Source organism: Eschrichtius robustus, chromosome 15, assembly GCF_028021215.1.
Source record: "Eschrichtius robustus isolate mEscRob2 chromosome 15, mEscRob2.pri, whole genome shotgun sequence".
Classification (NCBI taxonomy): Eukaryota; Metazoa; Chordata; class Mammalia; order Artiodactyla; family Eschrichtiidae; genus Eschrichtius; species Eschrichtius robustus.
The window spans coordinates 48,999,450-49,026,952 of record NC_090838.1 but is presented as its reverse complement, the minus strand read 5'-3'; the positions used below and the strand labels follow the sequence as shown (position 1 = coordinate 49,026,952).

The 27,503-nt window shown below is 36.8% G+C and overlaps 1 pseudogene; it reads left to right on the top strand.

Annotated features, from left to right (window-relative positions):
- LOC137777363 (tigger transposable element-derived protein 1-like) overlaps positions 1-14,826 on the top strand; it is an 81,528-nt pseudogene extending 66,702 nt beyond the window's left edge.
- The last annotated feature ends 12,677 nt before the right edge of the window (positions 14,827-27,503 follow it).

Below are 27,503 nucleotides of genomic sequence, written 5' to 3'. Positions count from 1 at the left end.
GAGTAGTATTCCATTGTATATATACCATATCCTCTTTCTCCGTGGACACATAGGTTGCTTCCCTATATTGGCTATTATAAATAATGGTACTGTGAACATTGGGATGCATGTATCTTTTTGAATTAGTGTTGTTGTTTTCTTCAGATATATACCTAGAAGTGGAATTGCTGGATCATATGGTAGTTCTATTTTTAGTTTTTTTTTTTTTTTTTGTCTTGAATTTTATTTTATTTATTTTTTTATACAGCAGGTTCTTATTAGTCATCAATTTTATACACATCAGTGTATACATGTCAATCCCAATCGCCCAATTCATCACACCACCACCCCCACCCCCTGCCGCTTTCCCCCCTTGGTGTCCATACGTTTGTTCTCTACATCTGTGTCTCTATTTCTGCCCTGCAAACCAGTTCATCTGTACCATTTCTCTAGGTTCCACATATATGAGTTAATATACGATATTTGTCTTTCTCCTTCTGACTTACGTCAATCTGTATGACAGTCTCTAGATTCATCCACGTCTCTTCAAATGACCCAATTTAGTTCCTTTTTATGGCTGAGTAATAGTACATTGTATATATGTACCATATCTTCTTTATCCATTCATCTGTCGATGGGCATTTAGATTGCTTCCATGACCTGGCTATTGTAAATAGTGCAGCAATGAACATTGGGGTGCGTGTGTCTTTTTGAATTATGGTTTTCTCTGGGTATATACCCAGTAGTGGGATTGCTGGGTCATATGGTAATTCTATTTTTAGTGTTTTAAGGAACCTCCATACTGTTCTCCACAGTGGCTGTATCAATTTACATTCCCACCAACAGTGCAAGAGGGTTCCCTTTTCTCCACACCCTCTCCAGCATTTGTTGTTTGTAGATTTTCTGATGATACCCGTTCAAACTGGTGTGAGGTGATACCTCATTGTAGTTTTGATTTGCATTTCTGTAATAATTAGTGATGTTGAGCAGCTTTTCATGTGCTTCTTGGCCATCTTTATGTCCTCTTTGGAGAAATGTCTATTTAGGTCTTCTGCCCATTTTTTGATTGGGTTGTTTGTTTTTTTTAATATTGAGCTGCATGAGCTATTTATATATTTTGGAGATTAATTCTTTGTCCATTGATTCATTTGCAAATATTTTTTCCCATTCTAAGGGTTGTCTTTTCGTCTTGTTTGTAGTTTCCTTTGCTTTGCAAAAGCTTTTAAGTTTCATTAGGTCCCGTTTGTTTTTATTTCCATTACTCTAGGAGGTGGATCAAAAAAGATCTTGCTGTGACTTATGTCAAAGCGTGTTCTTCCTATGTTTTCCTCTAAGAGTTTTATAGTGTCTGGTCTTACATTTAGGTCTTGAATCCATTTTGAGTTTATTTTTGTGTATGGTGTTAGGGAGTGTTCTAGTTTCATTGTTTTACATGTAGCTGTCCAGTTTTCCCAGCACCACTTATTGAAGAGACTGTCTTTTCTCCATTGTATATCCTTGCCTTCTTTGTCATAAATTAGTTGACCATAGGTGCGTGGGTTTATCTCTGGGCTTTCTATCCTGTTCCATTGATCTATATTTCTGTTTTTGTGCCAGTACCATATTGTCTTGATTACTGTAACTTTGTAGTATAATCGGAAGTCAGGGAGTCTGATTCCTCCAGCTCCGTTTTTTTCCCTCAAAACTGCTTTGGTTATTCGGGGTCTTTTGTGTCTCCATACAAATTTTAAGGTTTTTTATTCTAGTTCTGTAAAAAAATGCCTTACATAATTTGATAGTGATTGCATTGAATCTGTAGATTGCTTTGGGTAGTATAGTCAATTTCACAATATTGATTCTTCCAATCCAAGAACATGGGATATCTCTCCATCTGTTGGTATCATCTTTAATTTCTTTCATCAGTGTCTTATAGTTTTCTACATACAGGTCTTTTGTCTCCCTAGGTAGGTTTATTCCTAGGTATTTTATTCTTTTTGTTGCAATGGTAAATGGGAGTGTTTCCTTAATTTCCATATCACATTTTTCATCATTAGTGTATAGGAATGCAAGAGATTTCTGTGCATTACCTTTGTATCCTGCAACTTTACCAATTCATTGATTAGCTCTAGTAGTTTTCTGGTGGCATTTTTAGGATTCTCTATGTATAGTATCATGTCATCTGCAAACAGTGACAGCTTTACTTCTTCTTTTCCAATTTGTATTCCTTTTACTTCTTTTTCTTCTCTGATTGCCGTGGCTAGGACTTCCAAAACTATGTTGAATAATAGTGGTGAGAGTAGACATCCTTGTCTTGTTCCTGATCTTAGAGGAAATGTTTCAGTTTCTCACCATTGAGAATGATGTTTGCTGTGGGATTGTCATATATGGCCTTTATTATGTTGAGGTAGGTTCCCTCTATGCCCACTTTCTGGAGAGTTTTTATCATAAGTGGGTGTTGAATTTTGTCAAAAGCTTTTTCTGGATCTATTGAGATGATCATATGGTTTTTCTTCTTCAATTTGTTAATGTGGTGTATCACATTGATTGATTTGCGTATATTGAAGAATCCCTGCGTCCCTGGGATAAATCCCACTTGATCATGGTGTATGATCCTTTTAATGTGCTGTTGGATTCTGTTTGCTAGTATTTTGTTGAGGATTTTTGCATCTATATTCATCAGTGATATTGGTCTGTAATTTTCTTTTTTTGTAGTATCTTTGTCCGGTTTTGGTATCAGGGTGATGGTGCCCTCATAGAATGAGTTTGGGAGTTTTCCTTCCTCTGCAATTTTTTGGAAGAGTTTGAGAAGGACGGGTGTTAGCTCTTCTCTAAATGTTTGATAGAATTGACCTGTGAAGCCATCTGGTCCTGGACTTTTGTTTGTTGGAAGATTTTTAATCACAGTTTCAGTTTCATTACTTGTGATTGGTCTGTTCATAGTTTCTCTTTCTTCCTGGTTCAGTCTTGGAAGGTTATACCTTTCTAAGAACTTGTCCATTTCTTCCAGGTTGTCCATTTTATTGGCATAGAGTTGCTTGTAGTAGTCTCTTATAATCCTTTGTATTTCTGCAGTGTCAGTTGTGATTTCCCCTTTTTCATTTCTAATTTTATTGATTTGAGTCCTCTCCCTCTTTTTCTTGATGAGTCTGGCTAATGGTTTATCAATTTTGTTTATCTTCTCAAAGAACCAGCTTTTAGTTTTATTGCTCTTTGCTATTGTTTTCTTTGTTTCTATTTCATTTATTTCTGCTGTGATCCTTATGATTTCTTTCCTTCTGCTAACTTTGGGTTTTGTTTGTTCTTCCTTCTCTAGTTCCTTTAGGTGTAAGGCTAGATTGTTTATTTGAGATTTTTCTTCTTTCTTGAGGTAGGCTTGTATAGCTATAAACTTCCCTCTTAGAACTGCTTTTGCTGCATCCCATAGGTTTTGGATTGTCGTGTTTTCATTGTCATTTTTCTCTAGGTATTTTTTGATTTCCTCTTTGATTTCTTCAGTGATCTCTTAGTTATTTAGTATCGTATTGTTTAGTCTCCCTGTTTTTGTGCTTTTTACGTTTTTTTCCCTGTAATTGATTTCTAATCTCATAGCGTTGTGGTTAGAAAAGATGCTTGATATCATTTCAACTTTCTTAAATTTACTGAGGCTTGATTTGTGACCCAAGATGTGATCTATCCTGGAGAATATTCCGTGTGCACTTGAGAAGAAAGTGTATTCTGTTGTTTTTGGATGGAATGTCCTATAAATATCAATTACATCTATCTGGTCTATTGTGTCATTTAAAGCTTGTGTTTCCTTATTAATTTTCTGTTTGGATGGTTTGTCCATTGGTGTAAGTGAGGTGTTAAAGTCCCCCACTATTACTGTGTTACTGTCGATTTCCTCTTTTAGAGCTGTTAGCAGTTGCCTTATGTATTGAGGTGCTCCTATGTTGGGTGCATATATATTTATATTTGTTATATCTTCTTCTTGGATTGTTCCCTTGATCATTATGTAGTGTCCTTCCTTGTCTCTTGTAACATTCTTTATTGTAAAGTCTATTTTTTCTGATATGAGTATTGCTACTCCAGCTTTCTTTTGATTTCCATTTGCATGGAATATCTTTTTCCATCCCCTCACTTTCAGTCTGTATGTGTCCCTAGGTTTGAAGTGGGTCTCTTGTAGACAGCATATATATGGGTCTTGTTTTTGTATCCATTCAGGAAGCCTGTGTCTTTTGGTTGGAGCATTTAATCCATTCACGTTTAAGGTAATTATTGATATGTATGTTCCTATTACCATTTTCTTAATTGTTTTGGGTTTGTGTTTGTAGGTCCTTTTCTTCTCTTGTGTTTCCCACTTTGAGAAGTTCCTTTAGCATTTGTTGTAGAGCTGGTTTGGTGGTGCTGAATTCTCTTAGCTTTTGCATGTCTGTAAAGCTTTTGATTTCTCCATTGAATCTGAATGAGATCCTTGCCAGGTAGAGTAATCTTGGTTGTAGGTTCTTCCCTTTCATCATTTTAAGTATATCATGCCACTCCCTTTGGTTTGTAGAGTTTCTGCTGAGAAGTCAGCTGTTAACCTTATGGGAGTTCCCTTGTATGTGGTTTGTCGTTTTTCTCTTGCTGCTTTCAATAATTTTTCTTTGTCTTTAATTTTTGCCAAGTTGATTACTATGTGTCTCAGCGTGTTTCTCCTTGGGTTTATCCTGTATGGGACTCTGCACTTCCTGGACTTGCGTGGCCATTTCCTTTCCCATGTTTGGGAAGTTTTCGACTTTAATCTCTTCAAATATTTTCTTGGGTCCTTTCTCTCTCTCCTCTCCTTCTGGGACCCTTATAATGCGAATGTTGTTACGTTTAATGTTGTCCCAGAGGTCTCTTAGGCTATCTTCATTTCTTTTCATTCTTTTTTCTTTATTCTGTTCCGCAGCAGTGAATTCCACCATTCTGTCTTCCAGGTCACTTATCCATTCTTCTGCCTCAGTTTTTCTGCTATTGATTCCTTCTAGTGTATTTTTCATTTCAGTTATTGTCTTTTTCATCTCTTTTTGTTTGTTCTTTAATTCTTCTCGATCTTTGTTAAACGTTTCTTGCATCTTCTCGATCTTTGCCTCCATTCTTTTTCCGAGGTCCTGGATCATCTTCACTATCATTATTCGGAATTCTTTTTCTGGAAGGTTTCCTATCTCCACTTCATTTAGTTGTTTTTCTGGGGTTTTATCTTGTTCCTTCATCTGGTACATAGCCCTCTGCCTTTTCATCTTGTCTTTCTTTCTGTGAATGTGGTTTTGTTCCACAAGCTGCAGGATTGTAGTTCTTCTTGCTTCTTCTGTCTGCCCTCTGGTGGATGAGGCTGTCTAAGAGGGTTGTGCAAGTTTCCTGATTGGAGGGACTGGGGGTGGGTATAGCTGGCTGTTGCTTTGGTGGGCAGAGCTCAGTAAAACTTTTATCCACTCGTCTGCTGATGGGTGGGGCTGGGTTCCCTCCCTGTTGGTTGTTTGACCTGAGGCGACCCAATCCTGGAGCCTACCCGGGCTCTTTGGTGGGGCTAATGGCAGACTCTGGGAGGGCTCACGTCAAGGATTATTTCCCAGAAGGTCTGCTGCCAGTGTCCTTGTCCTCACGGTGACACACAGCCACCCCCTGTCTCTGCAGGAGACCCTGCAACACTAGCAGGTAGGTCTGGTTCAGTCTCCTGTGGTGTCACTGCTTCTTTCCCTGGGTCCTGAAGAGCACACTACTTTGTGTGTGCCCTCCAAGAGTGGAGTCTCTGTTTCCCCCAGTCCTGTCGAAGTCTTGCAATCAAATCCCACTAGCCTTCAAAGTCTGATTCTCTAGGAATTCCTCCTCCTTTAGTCAGACGCCCAGATTGGGAAGCCTGATGTGGGGCTCAGAACCTCCACTGCTGTGGGTGGACTTATGTGGTATAAGTATTCTCCAGTTTGTGAGTCACCCACCCAGCAGTTATGGGATTTGATTTTATTGTGAGTGCGCCCCTCCTACTGTCTCATTGTGGCTTCTTCTTTGTCTTTGGATGTGGGTTGTCTTTTTTGGTGAGTTCCAGTGTCTTCCTGTCAATGATTGTTCAGCAGTTAGTTGTGATTCTGGTGTTCTTGTAAGAGGGAGTGAGACAACATCCTTCTGCTCCACCATCTTGAACCAATCTCCCTATTTTTAGTTTTTTAAGAACCTCCATACTGTTTTCCACAGTGGCTGCACCAATTTACATTCCCATTAATAGTGTAGGAGGGTTCCCTTTTCTCCACATCCTCACCAAAATTTGGTACTTGTGTTATTTTTGATGATTCGCAGTCTGGCATGTGTAAGGTGATATCTCACTGTGGTTCTGACTTGAATTTCTTTGATGATTAGTGATATTGAGCATTTTTTCATGTGTCTGTTGGTCATCTGTATGTCTTCTTTGGAGGAATGTCTATTCAGGTCTTCTGCCCATTTTTTAATTGGGTTGTTTGGTTTTTTGATATTGAGTTGTATGAGCTGTTTATGTATTTTGGATATTAACCTGTCATTGGTCATATCATTTGCAATTATTTTCTCCCATTTCATAGGTTGTCTTTTTGCTTTGTTTATTGTGACCTTTGCTGTGCAAGAGCTTATAAGTTTCGTTAGGTCCCATTTGTTTATTTTTGCTTTTGTTTCCTTTGCTTTAGGAGACAGATCCCAAAAAAATATTTCTATGATTTAAGTCAAAGAGTGTTCTCTATGTTTTCCTCTAGGAATTTTATGGTTTCTAGTCTTACATTTAGGTCTTTAATCCATTTTGAGTTTATTTTTGTATATGATGTGAGAAAATGTTCTAATTTCGTTATTTTACATGTAGGTGTCCAGTTTTCCCAGCACCACTTATTGAAGAGACTGTCTTCTCCATTGTGTATTCTTGCCTACTTTGTCTTAGATTAATTGACCGTAAGTGCATGGTTCATTTCTGGGCTCCGTATTCTGTTCCACTGATCCATGTGTCTGTTTTTGTGCCAGTATCCTACTGTTTTGATTACGTTAGCTTTGTAGTATAGCCTGAAGTCAGGGAGCATGATACATCCAACGTTGTTGTTCTTCTTCAAGATTGTTTTGGCTATTTGGGGTCTTCTGAGTTCCATACAAATTTTAAAATTATTTATTCTAGTTTTCTGAAAAATGCCCTTGGTATTTTTATAGGAATTGCATTGACTCTGTAAGTTGCCGTGGGTAGTATGGTCATTCTAACAGTGTTAATTCTTCCAGTCTATGAACATGGTATATCTTTCCATCTGTTTGTGTCATCTTCAATTTCTTTCATTAGTGTCCTTTGTTTTCTGAGTACAGGTCTTTTACCTCCTTAGGTAGGTTTATTCCTAGATGGAATAATTCTATAAGGAGAATCCATACCTCATAAATTATTTGGTTATTGAAAAGTAAACATTATATAGGAAAGAATATATAAAGAATAGCTGCTTGATGTATTCCCTTGGTAAACATATATAATTGGTTAATTACTTACCATTAAAAATATAATTTATTTCCTTAGACTCTTCCAAAGAAGACGACTACCTTTTTTCTGATGAGTGGATGGTGGATGGTATTTAAATGTATTTATGTGTTTCAAAATACTGCAGTTATTTTTTTTATTCATGGTTAAAATTATTTTATTTTTGTCCAGCAGAAACCTCTTCAAATTGTCTTCTGGGTCCTTTTAACATGGCACTAATAATCCTTGTTACCTTTCTTACTATCTAATATGACAAAATTCTTTGCATTTGTCCTATTAAATTCTGATGCCAGTTATACCAGGACTGTATGAAATGTCCTTGTTACTTGTTGTGGGATATAGAATTTAGAAACTACAACTTAAGCACTGGAATTTTTCATTGCCTTTGGATTAGTTTTTGTTTCTAGACCTTTTCTAGTTTTCAGAAGTAAGAAATATTTGTTTACTCTATAAATATAAAACACAGTATAACTGTATCTCATTTATTTAATATATTAATAATTAACCCAATAGTAATTCATATAATTAATTCACACTCAAGACTGTAGGGCTTTTCTTAACCTCTTTGATCCTATTTCTTTATTTCACTTGTATTTCAATATTTCTACAGTAATTATTCATTTGCTTTATTCCACAATACACACACTACAGACTCAGTATAATAATATCAACATTATTGCCAACACTGTAATTACTGAAAACAATTTCAGATTTTAATTTTCCTTTATTTGTCCTTCAGAAATTTCACAGTAGGGTTATTCAGTTAAAGTATTGTTTCATATTCACCTGGAATTTTCCTCTCTGTGTGGTTATACTGCCAAGTTAGTACAAAGTTTGGTTTGTATAATTCATTTTGCTTCAGACATTTAGCAGTTGACTTTAAAATTTAATTTTGTATTATAATTATGCAAAATGTTCACATGGACAAAAGTAAAATATCTCAAATGTGTTATATTCAGAGAAGTATATTTTTCTGTTCCTTTCCCTCCAGTGCATTCCCTCCCTCCCCTTAAATGTAAGGATATTATACAAACATAGAGCCACATATGGTTTATCTTTATACATAAATGCATGCATCCACACATATATACATACATACATACACACATATATATTCAGTATTCAACAATGCTGAATGAGAACTGAATGGAAATTTACTGTAACTTGTGGGAAATTAAATTTTTACATTAGCAAATGAATATAAATTACTTGAAAGTATAAAATGTGGTATTTCAGTTTAGTTACATTTGCCTATATTTTCTAAATTCCACTGTTCATGTAATTCTGAATAAAATGGCATTGGCACCAGACTATGTGCCATTGTGATGTTCCTTTAATGAAAATGCTGCTACCAGAGCCCTCGCCATACAATGCACTTTCACATTTACCCATTTGTAGATACTCATTGAACACATATCTTGCATTTAGTTCCCTTGTGAAAACAGTAAGAAAGAGTTAACAAGAGTTATATCCATAGTGGCTGTTTTGTATACCACTTCTCAGCATAAAGCTAAACATTTCTTATATTCAAGTCAATACTAAATACCCATAGCTTAATGCTTTCATCAACATAGCTAATCACAGTTTATGCTTTACAATCCTCTACAGTGGCCTTGTGTAGTCAAACTCTTTGTATCAGTTTGAATTATGTTTGACTACATGTAACAGAAACCTAACCACAATAGCTCAACCAAATAGAGGTTCATATTTTCTCACATTATGAGAAATCTGGAAGCAATTAGTTCAAGATTGGTACAGCTGCTCAGGGAAGGTCCAAGATCTTTTCAAATTCCTGCCCCATTATTCTTTTCATATGGTATTTATTTTTTCATGGTTTCAAAATGGCTTCTCTGCCTCCAGGAATTATGTTTATATTCTAGGCAAAAAGAAAGAGGGAAGAGTAAAAAAATAAAACATGTCTGCCAGCTGAGCCTATTCTCTCTATACTAGGTAAAAACAGACTTCCTGTAAAATCTACCTAACAGATTTACTCTTTAATATCATTTGTCAGAACTGGATCACATGTCCATTCCTAGCTACAGTAGAGTCACATTACTGCTCTGAGAACAACCGGACCTCCCAGTAAGTAAAGGAAACAGAAGGAATGGCTACTGGACAAGGAACCAAAACTTTCTGCCGTATGCCTTGAACCCTTGTCAATGATGTTTTAAGGTTTATTTTTTTCCTCAAAACAAAAGCAGTATCTGCTTTGTGCTACTCAGCTATGTAAATATGAATCAAGTCTGCTTCCCTGAACACCAGAAATTTGTTTTATGATTTTCAAGGACTGTAATGGAAAAATATTTTGCAACTGCTTTTATGAGTTTTCTAGAGCTGCCATAATAAGGAACCAAAGACTGAGAGACTTAAACAATAGATATTTATTTTCTCACAATTTTGGAAGTTGGAAGTCCGAGAAAAAGGTGTCAGAATGGTTGATTTTTTATGAGGCGTCTCTCTTTGGCTCATGGATGTCCATCTTCCCCTTGTGTCTTCACACAGTCTTTCTTTTGTGTGTATCTGTATCCTGATCTCTTCTTCTTATAACGACACAGTCATGTTTAATTAGGGCCCAATGATATGACCTAATTTTAACTCAATTACCTCTTTAGAGACCCCATTTCTAAATATAAATTCTGAGGCACTGGGGTTTAGGACTTCAGCATATGAATTTTTGAGGGGACACAGTTTGGCCTGCAACATTGCTAAAGCATAGAAGAAATAGCAGTAACAAAACAAAATAAAAACAAACCAAAAAGGCAAGGTGACAAGAGACATTTCTGGGTCATCCATTTCAATTTTTAAATTGTGTCAACATTTCCAATCCCACCTCACTGGTATCATCTGAAACTGGTAACCAGAAAAAATTACTTAGCCAAATATAAAACATAATATTGCCAAATGATTTCTAATTCCTATGATTCATAGATTCTAATGGCTTAATAAATGACTGTTTAAGTGGGATAGTAGAGTCATAGGTAATTGCAGTTATTCACACATTAAACTGTAGGGAAACGGCAAATCCAATTATATTGAATTCAAGCATATCTCTCTGGGATTTGTGGAAGATATTTAAGCAAAGAGACATGCCACTTTCATATTCCAATTTGCTTGTACCTGTCTACTTAGATTTATTGTGATTTGTCCTTGGTTTGTGTGTGTTCACTTGCAGATAACAATCAGTTGCAGATGCAACAGACAGCAGTATAACTTTGGAATATTTTTTAAATTAACTTGGGTTCAAATTCTAATAATGTGTGCATTATTAATAGGGTATTAGGGTAATAGAGTGTGGGAAATAAATGCTCTTGCTCTTCCTTGGTTTATTTTTCTGCTTTTTATGTTATATAGAGTGTCTGCAGGGCTGTGGAAAACAAAACAGACACAGGCAATAATGATGTTTTATGTGAGTCATAGAGAAAAGTAGGAAAGGATACAATCCAAACAAATATAAAGTGGTATTGATTTTAATTAATTAATGATTATTTGAGAGTCAATCAATATAGAAGATCTCTCATTCATTAGATAGTTATAGTAATTATAGGTTGCAAATTAGATATAAATCTTGGGAGGCGGGAACTGATTTGGCAGCCTGAGCTGGAGGTTATTATTGTCAACACTGAAGGATTTGCTAAATACCATCAAGCTGAACTATCTAGGGATGATCTTCAAAGGTGAGCATTTGAAATAAGACCAGTTGAAAAAAAGAGATCAGTTCAGTGCCAGGGAGATAATCACTGCATGAGATGATCCTGATGAATTAGATCCTGATGCTTATTTCTTCTTCTATCTCTTCTTTGACTAAGGTGAAGATCATGGTGGGCAACAAACCCATGACTCAATTGCTTTCACAACTATCTAAAATAAAACCATCTATCTCAAACATTCTATTTCAATTCATTGAATTAAATGAATTTAAATTAATCAAACATATAGAGCTTTGGTTAGATACCTTGCCCAGTCTAGGTATATGAGATACAGTGATGACCAATTGTGTAGACGGTTATATGATGATAAATATTTTAAAAAAAATGTAGAACAGGGCATATATTGACACAATCATGCTATGTAATAATCACTCACAGAACTTCATACATTATTGTTATGCATTACAACAATAAACATTCATTTAGTTGATGTGTCTGTGAATCAGTGATTTAGGCTGGAAAGTTCTTTTGGTCAGTGGCACGGTGGTCTCTGTCACATTCCATTAGGCGAAACAAGTCACACAGACGACCCAAACTCAAAATCAACTCTACATCTTTAGTTGGAGGAACCACAAAATTACTTGGTACACATACAGAGAGGAGAAAATAAGTGGAATTATTAATATAATCAGCCTGCCATTCTTTGCCCTCAGGGAGGACACAGTTATTCACATCCCTCTTATGTATAAAATATGTTCTCCCTTTACCATGACTGTCAGAAGTCACGTCCCATCACAGCATGAAATTCAAAGTCTATAATTTTGTGATCTCTCTTGGTCTGGATGTAGCCCCTCTTGGTCCAGAGACCTATAGCCAAAAAGACAATTTATGTGCCCCTGAAACACCCAACATAAAATGAAGAAAAACTAAATTTATTTATGAAAATGAAAAGAATGAAGAACACATTATAGTCTCTGGTCTATAGAAATTTTGAAATTTCTTGAGCAAATATTCCAGATTTCCCTCTTGTTTTGGAAAATGTTTATTAGTTTGGGCCTACTTCTGCTCCCTAGAAATGGATCCTCTGTTTATTGTTCTCTATGACTTTTAGCTTTTCCCTCTGAGATATCCTTTCTTTTCCATCCATCCTGACCACTTTTGAAGAAGTGGTCCTATTAGCTGAGTAGTCTTCTCGGCCTGTAGAAAGTTGTAGGTCCAGAGTCTTTTTTTTCCCTCAGTCAAACATCCTTTTTTTTGCAGACTGGCAGGGCTTTTGCCAATACAGCTCTCTTAAGACATTGTGAATTTTCTTTTTTTTAAAAATTGAGATATAATTGACATATATTTTATTAGTTTTAGGTATACAACATAATGGTTTTATATATGTAAATGATGTGAAATTATTGCCACAATAAGTTTAGTTAACATCCATCACCTCACGTAGTTAACAGATTTTGTTCTTGTGATGAGAACTTTTAAGATCTACTATCTTAGCAACTTTCAAATATACAATAGAGTATTGTTAACTAGAGTCACTATGCTGTACATTACAGGCATACATTGTTTTATTGCACTTTGCTTTATTGTGCTTCCCAGATACCGCGTCTTTTTTACAAATTGAAAGTTTGTGACAAACTACATCAAGTAGTGGGATCTATTGGCACCTTTTTTCCAACGGCATTTGCTCACTTCGTGTCTCTGTGTCACATTTTGGTAATTCTTGCAATATGTCAGACTTTTTCATTATTATTATATTTGTTATAGTGATCTGTGATCAGTGATCTTTGATGTTACTAGTGAAATTGTTTTGGGGTACCAAGAATCACACTCATATGTAATGGCAAACTTAATTGATAAGTGTTGTGTGTGTTCTCACTGCTCCACCGACCAGCCATTCCCCTGTCCCTCTGCCTCTCCCCAGGCCTCCTTACTCCCTGAAATATGATAATATTAAAAGTAGGCCAATTAATAACCCTCCAGTGGTCCCTAAGTGTTCAAGGGAAAGGAAGAGTCACATATTTCTTACTTTAAATCAAAAGCTAGAGATGATTAAGCTTAGTTAGGAAGGCATGTTGAAAACTCAGGACGAAGACTAGACCTCTTGTACCAAACAGTTAGCCAAGTTGTGAATGCAAATGAAAAGTTCTTGAAGGAAATTAAAAGTGCTACTGCAGTGGAGACATGAATGATAAGAAAGCAAAGCAGCCTTTTGGCTGATATGGAGAAAGTTTTAGTGGTCTGTATAGAAGATCAAACCAGCCACAAAGTTTCCTGAAGCCAACACCTAATCCAGAGCAAGGCCTTAAATATTTTTGATTCTCTTTGATTCTGTGAAGGCTGAGAGAGGTGAGGAAGCTGCAGAAGAAAAGTATGAAGCTAGCCGAGGTAGGTTCATGAGGTTTAAGGAAAGAAGCTGTATCCGTAACACAAAAGTGCAGGGTGAAGCAGCAAGTGCCAATGCGGAAGCTTCTGCTAGTTATCCAGAAGATTTAGCTAAGATAATTAATGAAGGTGGCTACACTAAACAACAGATTTTCAATGTAGATGAAACAGCCTACTACTGGAAGAAGATGCCATCTAGGAGTTTCATAGCTGGAGAGGAGAAATCAGTGTCAGGCTTCAAATGACAGGCTGGCTCTCTTGTTAGGGGCTAATGCAGCTGGTGACTTTAAGTTGAAGTCAGTGCCCATTTATCATTCTGAAAATCCTGGGGTCCTTAAGAGTTATGCAATATCTACCCTTCCTGTGCTCTATCAATGGAACAACAAAACCTGGATGATAGCACATCTGTTTACAACGTGGTTTACTGAATATTTGAAGCCCACTGTTGAGACCTACTGTTCAGAAAAGAAGAGTCCTTTCAAAATGTTACTGCTCATTGACAGTGCACCTGGTCACCCAAGATCTCTGATGGAGATGTACCATGAGATTAATGTTGTTTTCATGCCTGCTAACACAAGATGCTTTCTGCAACCCATGGATCAAGGAGTAATTCGACTTTCAAGTCTTATTCTTTAAGAAATACATTTCATAAGGCTATAGCTGCCGTAGATAGTGATTCCTCTGATGGATCTGGGCAAAGTCAATTGAAAATCTTCTGGAAAGGATTCACCATTCTAGATGCAATTAAGAACATTTGTGATTCATGAGAAGAGGTAAAAAATATCAACACAAACAGGAGTTTGGAAGAAGTGAATTCCAACCCTGATGAATGACTTTGAGGGGTTCAAGACTTCAGTGAAGGAAGTAACTGCAGATGTGGTAGAAATAGCAAGAGAAGCGGAATTAGAAGAGGAGCCTGAAGATGTGCCTGAATTGGTGCACTCTCATGATAGAACTTGAATGGCTGAGGAATTGCTTGTTATGGATGAGCAGAGAGAGTGGTTTCTTGAGATGGAATCTGCTCCTGGTGAAGATGCTGTGAGGATCGTTGAAATAACAACAGAGGATTTAGAATATTACATAAACTTAGCTGATAAAGCAGCATCAGGGTTTGAGAGGATTGACTCCAACTTTGAAAGAAGTTCTGCTGTGGGTAAAATGCTATGAACAACATGCATGCCACAGAGGAAAAGTTCTTGAATGGAAGAATCAATTCATGCAGCAATCCTAATTGCTGTCTTATTTTAAGAAACCGCCACAGCCACCCCAGCCCTCAGCAGCCACCACCCTGGTCAGTCAGCGCCATCGACATTGAGGCAGGACCCTCCACCAGCAAAAAGATTACAACTGGCTGAAAGCTCAGATGAGGGTTAGCATTTTTTTGCAATAGTTTTAAATTAAGGTATAATGCCATTGCATACTTAATAGACTGCAGTATGGTGTAAACGTAACCTTTATGTGCACTGGGAAACCAAAAAAATTCATGTGACTTGCTTTATTGTGATGTTTGCTTTATTGCGGTGGTCTGGAACAGAACCTGGAATATCTCTGAAGTGTGCTTGTACATCCCTAGGACTTATTTATCTTATGATTGGAAGCTTGTACCATTTGACTACCTTCACCCACTTCCCCCACCCTCCACCCCTCACCTCTGGCAACCACCAGTCTGTTCTCTGTATCTATGAGTTATTTTTTTTTAGATTCCACATATAAGTAAGTGAGATTATATAGTATTTGTCTTTCTCTACTTCACTTAGCGTAGTGCCCTTAAGGCCATCCATGTTGTTGCAAATGGCAGGATATCCTTTTTTATGGCTGAATTATGTATATGTGCCACATTTTCTTTATCCATTCATCTGTTGATGGACACTTAGGTTGTTTCATTGTCTTTTCTATTGTAAATAATACTGCAGTGAACAAGGGGATGCAGATAACTTTCTGAGTTAGTGTTTTCTTTTCCTTTGAATATATACCCAGAAGTGGAATTGCTGGATCATATGGCAGTTCTATTTTTAATTTTTTGAAGAACCTCCTTACTGATTTCCATAGTAGCTGCACCAATTTACATTCCCACCAACAGTGCACAAGGGTTCCCTTTTCTCCATATCTTTGCCAACACTTATGTCTTACCTTTTTGCTAATAGCTGTTAACAGGTATAAGGTGATGTCTCATTGTGGTTTTGATTTGCATTTCTCTGATGATGTGAATTTTCTATGTATTTGAAAACAAAAGCCCAATTCATTATTTCACTCATAGGAATTTCCCAAATGGAAATACATATGAATGTATGAATAATACATTCACATGTATAATTAATTTATATTAATGAATAATATAAATCTTTTTGTAAAACAATATTTACTACACAATTATATTGAAAAATGAACACTTGTATACATTATTTTTAGTTTTCTTCTTTTAACAGAACATTTTAGCAAAATTGTTTATTCAGTGTGATCCACTTATTCCTTTTCTAGGCTTTTACCCAATAGGATATATCTATGTAGATGTGTGAACATTTACATATAACCATGTTCACTGAGCATAATTTAAAATATTAGAAGATTGGGAAAAATCTAATAGCATATATTAAATTTGTACTTTAAAATTTTCTATTTTATATATAGTTAACTTACTTAAACAATGTATTCATTTTATAATTGGCAAAATATAAACTTTTTAAATATGAAAAATAAAAATATTGCTTTATCTGTTGACTAACATTTAAGGTAAATTTGAACTGTTTTACTTAGCCTCAGGATAAGAGTGGAAAAGTCAAAATGATTAAAAATGTGTTAAAACATAGCTCATGGGTGATGCCATTACCTAAAATAGGAAAGTAAAACAGAAGTTATTGGATTTTGGACATGTTCCATTTAAAGTGCCTCTGAAAGCCTCCGTGGGAGGTATCCAGAATATACTTGGAAAGATATGTCAGGTGCCGTAAAAATAGTTCAGATGTAGACAGATCTGTTTAGGATCTGGAAATGGGGGAAATAATTAGCACTCTAAGTGAAAATTTATTTATAGATAAACAATCTAAGGCCATCAACTTGGTGAATGTCTAAATGTGAGGTTGGGAGATGTAAAAGGGTATAATGAAAAAGGCCTAGAATGCATACTTGGAGGCATAGAGGGTTGTAACAATGCGGAGTCACAGAAGGCAAGGGAGGGATATTTCAAGGGGGGCCTGCAAGACTCAGATGCTTCAGGGAGCAGCCTGTTAGAATGCCTCCATATTTTTTAAAAATAACATTGTGTTCAGTAATGAGATGCTTGATGAAAACTTTCAAATGAACAGTTTCAACAGAAAGTTAGAAATATTATAGACAGTTGAGGAGTAAGTTGGTGAAAGAAAGTAAGAGGTAAAATATAGGTAACTTTCAAAATGTCTTGAGATGAATCCAATTACAGAGATCAGGCAGTAATAGAGGGAGACTGACAAAACTATTAGCAATTACCCAGATTTCTTGCCAGCCTCTACACCAAGACTGTATTATATAAGGAGAGTATAATGAGAGTGTAAGCTCTCAGAAGCTTTTTGAATTTGATCCATTTTAATGACACAGAAAATTCTTCTCATTCTATGGACAAAACTTTGGAAAAAATATTTGAAAGAAGGTCCCAGCTTCTGTGCTCTGAAATTCATGACCATTCCTATGGCTGTTTCCACAATGATTGAGCATGGCAGGGATTGTAAGGAAGGATGTCCCTGGGACAGAACAACTTTGGCTCCAGAACTCTCCAAGAGCCCTGCCAACCACTCCTGAGACAGTAAAGCATTCTGAGGTGCTTCACCCAGCCTTCATACTCTCTCTCCTCCACTGGAGTCAGACTACCTTGCTGCCTGGTGTTTTCACCCAGCCTTTCAGCTCCTGCCCCGTTTTCTCTCACACATGTATTTCCCCTCATAAAATCCTTGAACATTTAACCCCAACTTGGCATCTGCTTCTCAGAGGACCTAGAGTAACACACACATATAATAGAAATTTTCAGATGTTCTTTGAAGCTGTGAGCTGCTAAAGACTTATGCTATTTATTAAAGACAGCAGCTTAACATTTATCACATAGTTTCTCTTGATGTTTGCAAAACAGATACTAGTTAGACTTTTCTGATTTTACAGTGGGAGCAGCCCATCTTTGGTCACATTTCTTTTTTCATTGTCCTCCTAATTTTCAAATTTTGAATATCCTACTTTTAAAAAATCATGAATGGCACCATCCAGTGATTTCTGCTATTCCTTTTTGTTTTTGCATATGTTTGTAGGCTCCATTTATGAGCTTGGTGAAATTGGTGGATAAGAGCAAGGATTCTTTACAATTCCTCTGTTTGATATGTAGTGTTTATGTTATTTGATATTTGTCCATTTTGTGGAGATAACATTTCCATCTGTGAAATGATGGATACTGGTTGATGAGTTAGACACAATATAAATCGAAGTAATAACCTTAGTACTATGGTGAGGGAAGTGCCAGGAATCTTTGTGCTCATTAGCATGTGCTTTGCATCAAAAGATGGTAGGAGAACAAAGAAGAAAATATCACTGGGTGAAAGCCCCAAAGAAAAATACCTCTAAATTATGGGTGAGACTTGGTCCTCCAGTCTTTTCTAATAATGTCCTATTCTTCTTGTGGGATAATTGGATTAAGGATAGGAGTATTATATGGGGATAAGTTAACTGAATTTGACCTGAATTTTATTAATTACTTTTTCAGTAAGCCTCTCCCAAATTATTAGACAAGCATACTGGTCTCTGTTGTCTCTCTGTCACTCTGAGGTCACAGGGGTGGGAGGAGTCCTGTAGTGGTCACATATATGCCAGCATTATAAAAAATGGACCTTCACACTATGCAAATGCTCTTTCTGTAAGAGACTCTGAGCTCATCCAGTTTGGAGGGAGCCTCTTGAGAATGCAGCTTTATGCAAAGGCTTCATATTAAATGATACTTGACCCTATTTAAGTGAAGACATGTGAAATGTGCAGAGTGGGTATAATTATTTTGATTAGTGAACTCTAATGCAGACGCCATCGCATTTCCATACCACAGTTAATGTTTAGCAGAATAGGCAGCCTCAGATCATTAACAACAGGGCATAAGCAATCCTGGCATTTCCCAGGAAACCTATAATTAATTGGAAACCATGAATTGAGGAGAGGCATCTATTTCTTTAAAGTTGATTACTTTGTTCTATTCAGATAAAATAAAAGTATAGAATAGGCCATTACCTAGTATATTCTACTGAATGGTCATTACCTAGTGTGCTGTACTGAGAAACTAGACTAGTGCGCTAGGAAATACTTCCAGAAGACGGGGAGTAAGAAAATATGCAGGTAAAACAAAATACACAAAAGTCACAAAATCCTTCCCGCCCATTAAAGACTCACCAACATTATGAAGACACAAAATGTTGACTATTAAAACAATCAGTAAAATCTTTGAGGTAGATATTTACATTTATTTTGACTTATCAGAATCCAAACTCCCTTCCCATTTTGGAAGAATGCCTTATCCTCACTATTTAGCTAAAGGGGTACAAATTCTTTCTCTCTCTACCCCTTAGTAGGTAGGATCTACGAATCTGATTCTTTGTCAGATTGATATTTCAAACAAAGCTTAAACTCTGGAGGGAGTGACGCAAAAAAGAAGGGACAGAATTTATTTGCAAACGCTTTACAGATTCCTGTGAGATATGCATCAGCAACATGATTGGCATATAGCCTTGGTTTTAAGTATTCCATGAAGGCTGGGTCGGGCTCTGATACCAAAAGCTGGATGGCTCTGATACCAAAAGCAACATTCTCATGAGACTAGACTTCTGGTATGAACTTGGCTGTGGTTGTGTTTGCTTAGACTTCCTTGGTTTACCCATTTTCCCAAGCTTGTTTCTCCAGTTTCCAGCCTGTCAGCTACCACATAACTAATTCCTTCTATGTCAGCTAGAGGTTTAGCAGGTGCTTATGGTCAAGAACCCTGAATGATGTGCCACCTTGTTTAAAAATTAGATGTTTTAAAATAGCTCTGTTAGGTAATATTTTTCATCCATCATTTTCCTAGAATTATAGCCACTGAATATTGAAAGTAACCCTAGAAGGCATACTTTAAACAATTCTTTAAAGAGTGCATGGTACCTTCTACCACATTTCAGATTAGTGGATATTCGGTCTTCACTCAAATGCCTTCAAGTGGCAGAAAGCTCACAACTTTTCCAGCCTAGTTATTCCATATTAAGACAATTCTAATTTTCTATTGTTATTTCTTTTAACTAGCTTTCTTTAACTGTAATACTGTGATGATTTATTGGGCAGCCTCATCTAAGTTTTAGTTCATATTGAAATTGCAGTAAGTATATATCTCTGTTTTGACAGTGTATAAAGATTCAGTTTCATTGAAGTTTAGAAAATAAAAAATATTTTGAAGAATGGATATGACACAAATATTGCCTCTAAAGCACACCCTTTGGGAAAGTTCATTGTTGCAGACTTGTGATGTTTCTAGCCCAGATTTAGGCCTGGCTCCCTAAATTTAATACAAGTTTGAGTCTTACTAGCTCATCACCATTGGCAACTGCCTCCAGAACCATTTGTCTTCCCCAAACTGCCTGATTTAGTATCATATTTGGGTTCAGTGATAAGTGGTAATTAGATCAATATGAGTGTTGGATTGGCTCAAACTTCCTATGACAAAGAGAAGGAAAAGTGTTCACGTATGTGAACATTATGACAAATAGTTTACAAAAATAATAACTTGCCAAAGTGAGTGAATAAGATGTAGATAATTCAAAGCTCAGAAAACTCTTAGTGTGAATAATAGTCTCCACTTGGCCTAAAACGTGGCTAATTGCTGTTTATTAACAACACACTTTCCTCTTTTGCAATGGCTACAATAAATCAACTGTTGGAATTCCCCTGATGAGATATTTCATGGGCCAGATCCAGGATTTTCATTTCTGCTTCAGAAAACATACCTTCATTGATCGAAATCATGTAGGTGAAGAATAAAGACACACTTGCTTCAGTAAATTAAGGAATTTATATCAGGAATGTATTTGTCCAAAAGGACACCTGATCAAAACAATCCCTCAAATCTCTAGCTGCTTTATCACTTTTTATTTAGTGGTGTCTGCTTTCATCAATGGAGAAACGCAGGGAAATAGAATTTATTGTGAAACAATACATTAATTTACATTAATATGTGAATTTTTAATTTTTTAATCCATGTATTTCAAACTCTCCTGTAAATGCAACTAAAGTAGTGTGGCTTAGGAGCTGTAACTGAAGACAACCCTCAAAAGTAATAGGTACAGATCTTGTATGACTAATATGTATAGTAGTTCAGCCCTCTGGAAGTGTGTATCATTCAAAATTAATCCTTGGGACTCCTCTGGTTAATTTCCCATTAAATTCACCCTATTCCTCTACCCACACCTAAGTCCCCTTGAGAAATGTGAGAGATGGAGGCACAGAGGTAAAGACAAAATTTCAGGATAACCACTTCTGCTGTCAAGTGTCCACTCTAAATCCACTTGCTAAAGTGAGTTTGTAAGATGTACAGAATCCAAAGTTCAAAAACTCTCAGCATTTTTAAAGACCATATGGTCCCCAAAGCTACCACTCTGTCTGGAATATCCTTCCTACCATGCCTTTCTAGTTAACTCCATTTATTCCTCAATTATTAGCCCAATCATATCTTTCTCTGGGAAGTCTTCCCTGATCTCATTGAAGACTAGGTATTTTATGAACTGTTTTGGAAAAATGTACTTTTCTGCTGTTACTATTCATTACTGCATGATCATGTATATGTGGTTATATTAATAATGGTTATTATAATAATAATAACCAATAATAATGGTTATTATAATAATAATGGTCTTACCTCCTGAAAACCCTGAGCCACTTGGGTGCAGGAGCCATATCTTTTGTTCACCAGTGTATTCTGAGCACCTTGCACAGTGGCTGGCAATCAGGAGGCACTTGATAAATATTGGTCAGATGGGTAACACCTTCACACCGTTTGAGAATATGACTTCTCACAAACGTACCATTTTCCTATCTCTCTGCTATTGAGGGGAATAAAGGTTCCTCCTCTGGTCAAGGAAAATCCTTTCCCTGTGCTTTGGGTCACTTCCCCTCAAGACCCCTTCACTGTCTCGTTCCAACGCTCCCTGATGCTTCTATCTTCAACCTTTCCTTCCTTCCCTTCAGAATGAATGTATACTCAGGTTTCTTCAAATTTAGCAAACAAATAAAAACAAACCAAAAAAGAGTCCCCAAAAATCCTTCCAACCGTCCATTCAATTACTTTACTTATTGGACATACATGGCAGAACACTTGCAGGTTTTGTCTGGCATTCACCAACATTTTAGGTTATGTAGGTGACTAACATAGACGTAAAAATGTATGCTAAAAAAACTGAGTCTAGCCAACATCCTATCTGTTTTACTTCAGAGCCAAGTTTGTAGTTTCTTTAAAGTATTATTTTTCCTCCTGTTTTCCACTTCCACACTGCCTGTTCAATGCTCCTACTCCTCAAGTCTGAGTTCTGCCCCCATCCCACATCCTGCTCTCTACTGAACTGCTAACCAGCTAGTGGGTAGTCCTCAGTCCCTATCAATTTGTTGTCTCTGTAGCATTTGAATCCACTGACCATTCCCTCCTCAATCCTCTTTCCTTCACTGATTGCCTAACACTTCTCTTTCCTGGATCTCCTCCTACTTCATAGAAGATTTTTCTTGGTGTCTAAATGAACTGTTGTTCCTCAATTCATATTTCACTTGGGTATTCCCTGTGGTTCAGTTTTTATACTTCTTAGGCATTTCCTCGGTGGTCTAATTTAATCTATTGGCTTAAACTATTATGTACAGTCTCAATATATACTGCAAAGATCTCTGTTTTGATTTTCAAGCCTATGTATCCAATAATTTTCTGGTTTTCTTCTTCATCCGGATATCCTACAGATCTTTTTCAAAACAAATCCATTGTCATGTCTTTCCCAGGTCTTATTCTTAAATTTTATCTTGCTTATTTTTCTTATTCTTATTTTCTTTCTCTCTCAAAAAATTGTCACCCTCCTTTCAGTAGTTTGAGATAGACCCTTGGTTTTCACCCCTTGATTTGTGTCCACTTCTTCCCCTCACTTGCTGTGATGGTCAGTCATCAAGTAGCATCAATTCCACTTGCTTAAACTTCTTTAGCTTCTATCCTCTTTTCTCCATGTTCACTGCTACTGCTTTTTTTTAGGGTTTGTCTTCTCTTGCCCAGATTACTAGAAGAGCCTCCTAAGCAGTTACCCTTTAAATCTAGTTTTGCCACGCCTCCCAGCATGATTTTTCTCATATGCAAGTGTGGCCATGCTGTTTCAGTGTTAAACCTTCTTCAGTGGATCACCAAACTGTCAAATCACTGTCAACCTCCTTAGCATGTCATATAAGGCTTCTCGTGTGTAAGCCATTCATATTTTTCACCACTTGTGTATGCCTCTTTCAAATCCTATATTTCAATCAGATTATAATACTTCTACTTCCCCTGAGAAACCATGCTCCCTCTCACTTCCAGGATTTAGTACATGATTTTCCTATTTCTGTTGTCTTCCTTGATCTTCCCAGTATTATAAAGGGGTCCATTCTTTGTCCTTCAATGATAGAATCCTGTGATTGTCTTTATTATATACTCTTTCAATGTCTACAGGATAAAGTTCACTCAGAAATGTTCAACTACGTGTACCCTTTTTCTACCATCTCCCCTCACCCTCCTACACATACACACACAAATATGATATAAGGGAGAGGGAATTGATCATCCGATTTGATTTTCTAGTAGGAACTCATGTAAAGTCATATCTTGAGAGTGGCACTTTCTTCTGTCTTCTCCTCCCTTTTAATTTAATTTAACTATATTAATAAAATAATCCAGTGCTATTTTTTTCCCTGCCTGTGGAATAGGCTACACCATTTTCTCCTATCTTAGGTTTGCTCCCTTTTCTTCTTGCCTCTGTAGGATTAAGTGTGAATTGACCCAGGGCTTTTCTCCTGGGGTAGCCATGGCCAACTCTTATTTCTGCTTCCTTTTTCCTGTGGCTCCAACTGTAAAAAAGGCTAAGATTGTGTCTTGAATATGAAAAGTCACAGTTACCTCTGTCTTCTCATATTAAGATCAGGTATTCTCATCAATTATTTTTATTCTTTTAGTTGGCTTGAAAAGGAGTTCTTGAGATTTAAATTTGTATTCATGGGAAGAAATAATTTTTTCCATATTTACTATTATCATTCTAATTCAACTTACCATCTTCTTTCATGAGCCCTAATACCATAATAACCTCCTAACATGTGTTCCCGTTCCGATTCTTGCTCTCTTTCCAATTCATTCTCTACCCAGAACTCAGCGTGTTATTTCAAAAATATTTGTCTCCTGTTTAAAATGGTTTCCCATTTAGTCATGTCTATTCCCTGCTTAAGTGGTTTCCCATTACACTGAGAATAAAATGTAAACACCTTCACGTGGTATAAGAGGATTTACTCTTATCTGTCTGTTGAAACTCATTCTTCTCCATCTTGCTCACAACTCTCCAGCCCCACTGACCTTACTTCAGATCTTTAACCGTGTCAAGCTCTTTCCAGCATCACAGTCTTTGCATGTGGTCTTTCTGTCTGAATACTCTCCCCACCTCTGACCCCTCCATTCTTTATCTGGCTGTTTGTGCCCATCTTTCAGGTCTCAGCTTAAATGTCACTATCTCATATAAGACTTCTTTGACTTCTTATTTTATAATGAACCCCTCCTTTCTCACACTGCTCCTCACCATGGTACCTCATAGAATTATCATAATTTATCATTATAATCTGTCTCCTCCATTTTACTATAGGGCCCATAAGTCTGGAGACCCTCTCTCTTTTGTTTACCCCTGTATAATTTGTCAGGCATCTACAAGTGCTCAGGTACCTGTATTGAATATGTAATAAGCGTAGTGTTTTGGGGAAAAAGAATGTAACATGCTTTCATTGCTTGCCTTTTGGAAGGACTGGGGATGGAGGCTGACCCTGTTGGCCTTTGTAACCTCCACTGATGTCCTTTTGGATCCATTACTCTTTTGGTGCATTTCAGTTCCCCGATTGCGTTCACTCCCAGAAGCCAGATTCCACCTCTTTCTGTGAAGGTTGCCCTCAGACTAGCTAGAGATGCTCGGGATGTGAATGCCTGGGGTTCACAACCCTCTGGAGTCCAAGTCCGTAAGCAAGGTCTGATGCGTTTTGGAGGATGGACTATGAATGCACCATCTCTTTCATTCCCAATTAAGACCACAATCTCCTCTGTCTCTGTTGTTCCCATGGGGAGTTGAGCCAAAGTTACTACGCCCTGTGTGATTTTGCTTAGCTCTACGCTCTTGCTTGACTTCCATTCATCCCTTCCTTATACTACTTCCTCACTTGCCTAACAGTTTTTCTAACAAATCACTTTTTCAAGAGTTCTTGACTCAGAATCTGTGTCTGGGGAACTCTGTCTGAGATATCCAGGTTCACAGGAGAGGCTTTTAAATGTTTTTCATGTCCTTAGTACATAATGTTGACCTAGGTTGTCAATCAAATCCTAAATTATTTCTTGTTTAAGCAGGCACGGATGGAGAATGTGCTAGAAAGGCCTTAGTGATCCACCCATCCAATGGCCTTGTTTTATTGATGAGGGACTGAGCAGCAGAGGGCATGTGCTCTGCTCAAGGTCACAGCCTTCCTGAGCAGCAGGGTGGCAACCAGGACTAGCATCCTGATATCCCTGACACCCAGCCCCATGCTTTACATCAACAAGTTTTCATAAATTTAAATTGGGTGATTTAAAAAGGATGCAAAGAAACCAAACACTATTAAAGTAAAGCAAATTGGCCTGCAGATGAAAATAATTCATTAGGGGTATTAGAAATCATTAAAATACAACCTAAGGAGAAACTGAACCGATAACAACTTAGTGTCTTTTACTGTGTTGTACTCTGCAGCTTCATGTAAATGTCATTTCCTCTAATGCCTCCTTCAGAGAAAACCTTGGGTAAGTATATAGCTGTAGGATGTGTGTGTGTGTGTGTCTGTGTGTGTGTCTGTGTGTGCGTGCGCGTGTATGCGTGCATGCGTCACATAGCACTGTCTTAAGAATCTTCTCAAAAATAAAAATTTGAAATATTTACAAGACTACGATTAAACGCCACACTACAGCTGCTTCACAGATTGTGATGAGTAATAGCTTCATATGTCTTACTTTGAGGCCTCAAAGTGCCTTAAGTGTATTGTAGGTCTGACTTATGAGGTTCCCAGACAAGACATAAACCCATAATTTTCTGTAGTCACTGTTACTCAAAACGATGGACTCAACCTAGAGTAGAATTGATTTATTAGATTTTTTTATTCAGATGATGAATAATTCCCCGATTAATGAAAAGGTTCTAATATCAGAGCTAGCACATCATTGAGATTTGGTCTCTAAAACTACTTTAAGCAAAGTTGTAAATACCATTCAATAAAAGACACCTATTGCGCCGTGTGTGTGTGTGTGTGTGTGTGTGTGTGTGTGTGTGAGTGTATGTGCTAATGCACTGTCATAGGCCCATGAAATTTTATGGGAGGTGGAGAGGGGGTCTCTTCTTGTGACATCAATTTCATTATTACTAAAGGGTTTGAGAGCTATTATGATAGTTTTGCTAGAAGGAGGGGCAGGATCGAAAGCGTAAACATATTGCCTTGAAGCCCATTGCTGATAGCTTAGCATCATTTCAACTGGGATGAAAACACCGAGTGCAATGCTTTTCAATAGGTAGAGTGAGAAGGGGTGTAGTTATCACTCAAACTTCCACGCCATGCAAACACGCCCTAAATATCCTTTTTTAGAAGTGATGTTTCATACTGGCAGGGATGAAGAGATTAAAATTTACAGTTTTAGACAACCATGAGTTTTAGAAAAATTTAACTTGTATTCATATGAGATACATGTTTTTATAAATCCAAAGCTCTTGTCAGTATTCTGCCCTCTGGTGACATACAGAGTTAACCTAGTCCTTCTTGCACAGGACACTTTCAAATCCTTGAAGACAGACAGCTGTCATGTGTCCATCCCCTCTTTGCCTTTTTAGATAGAAATTGGAGGCTTTCTAGTCCTTAAAGCACTTCTCATGCCACATGCTTTCTATATTTTTCATAACCCTGCCATAGTTTAATTGGTGAAATTCCCTCTTCAAAATGTGGTATTCAATTGAGAAAACAGTACATTTGCTGCTCCTGATTTGTCCATTCAACAAATATTTATTTAGTGTCTATTTTGTATCAGAAATCACTCTGGGTATTGATTGAGGCATACAAGGCGAGGAAGAATAGTGCCTGTCTTCACAGTGTTTCTATGTTTGCTCAGCAGTGCATATTTTAAAATGTGATTTACCTCCTCTAGATCCAAACACTCTTTTATCTTTATCGTCTTACATTTCACTAGAAATTTCAGTTCAGCAGGTAAATCATGCTATTTACTCATATTTAACTAATCACTAATGAAAACATTTAGGGTTTTTCAGATGAGGATGGTGCAGTCTCACATTCTAACTTCCCTTTTTAATTATCTCTAAAATTAATACGTTTATTGTCTTTTTAAAATTTCATCTTATCATCCAACTTGAAATAATCTTTATGATTTAATTTCTTATCTGTGAATTGGCCCTTTAGGTGTTGGATCAACAAAAAATTGATAACAACATTTTTTGTGACTTTATTAAGCTATGGTTAAAGTGCTATTTAGGAAAAGAGCCAAGTACAGAATCTTGCAATCCTACAGTAGTCACATTACTCTTGGTTTCACATGGTGATATCACTTAAAACAAGCATCATGGTGAAAAACATTTTAAAAAGACTGTTCAGTGCAACCAAAAGTTTCTCAGAGAGTCTGCTCCCATGTATAACCATCATTAACAATTCATTGTTTACCTTTCCAGAATTTTAACCCACATATTTTATATAAATAGTATCATATTATATACTTTTTAAACTAACATACATATATACACATTTGTTTTCAAATGTAGTAAATA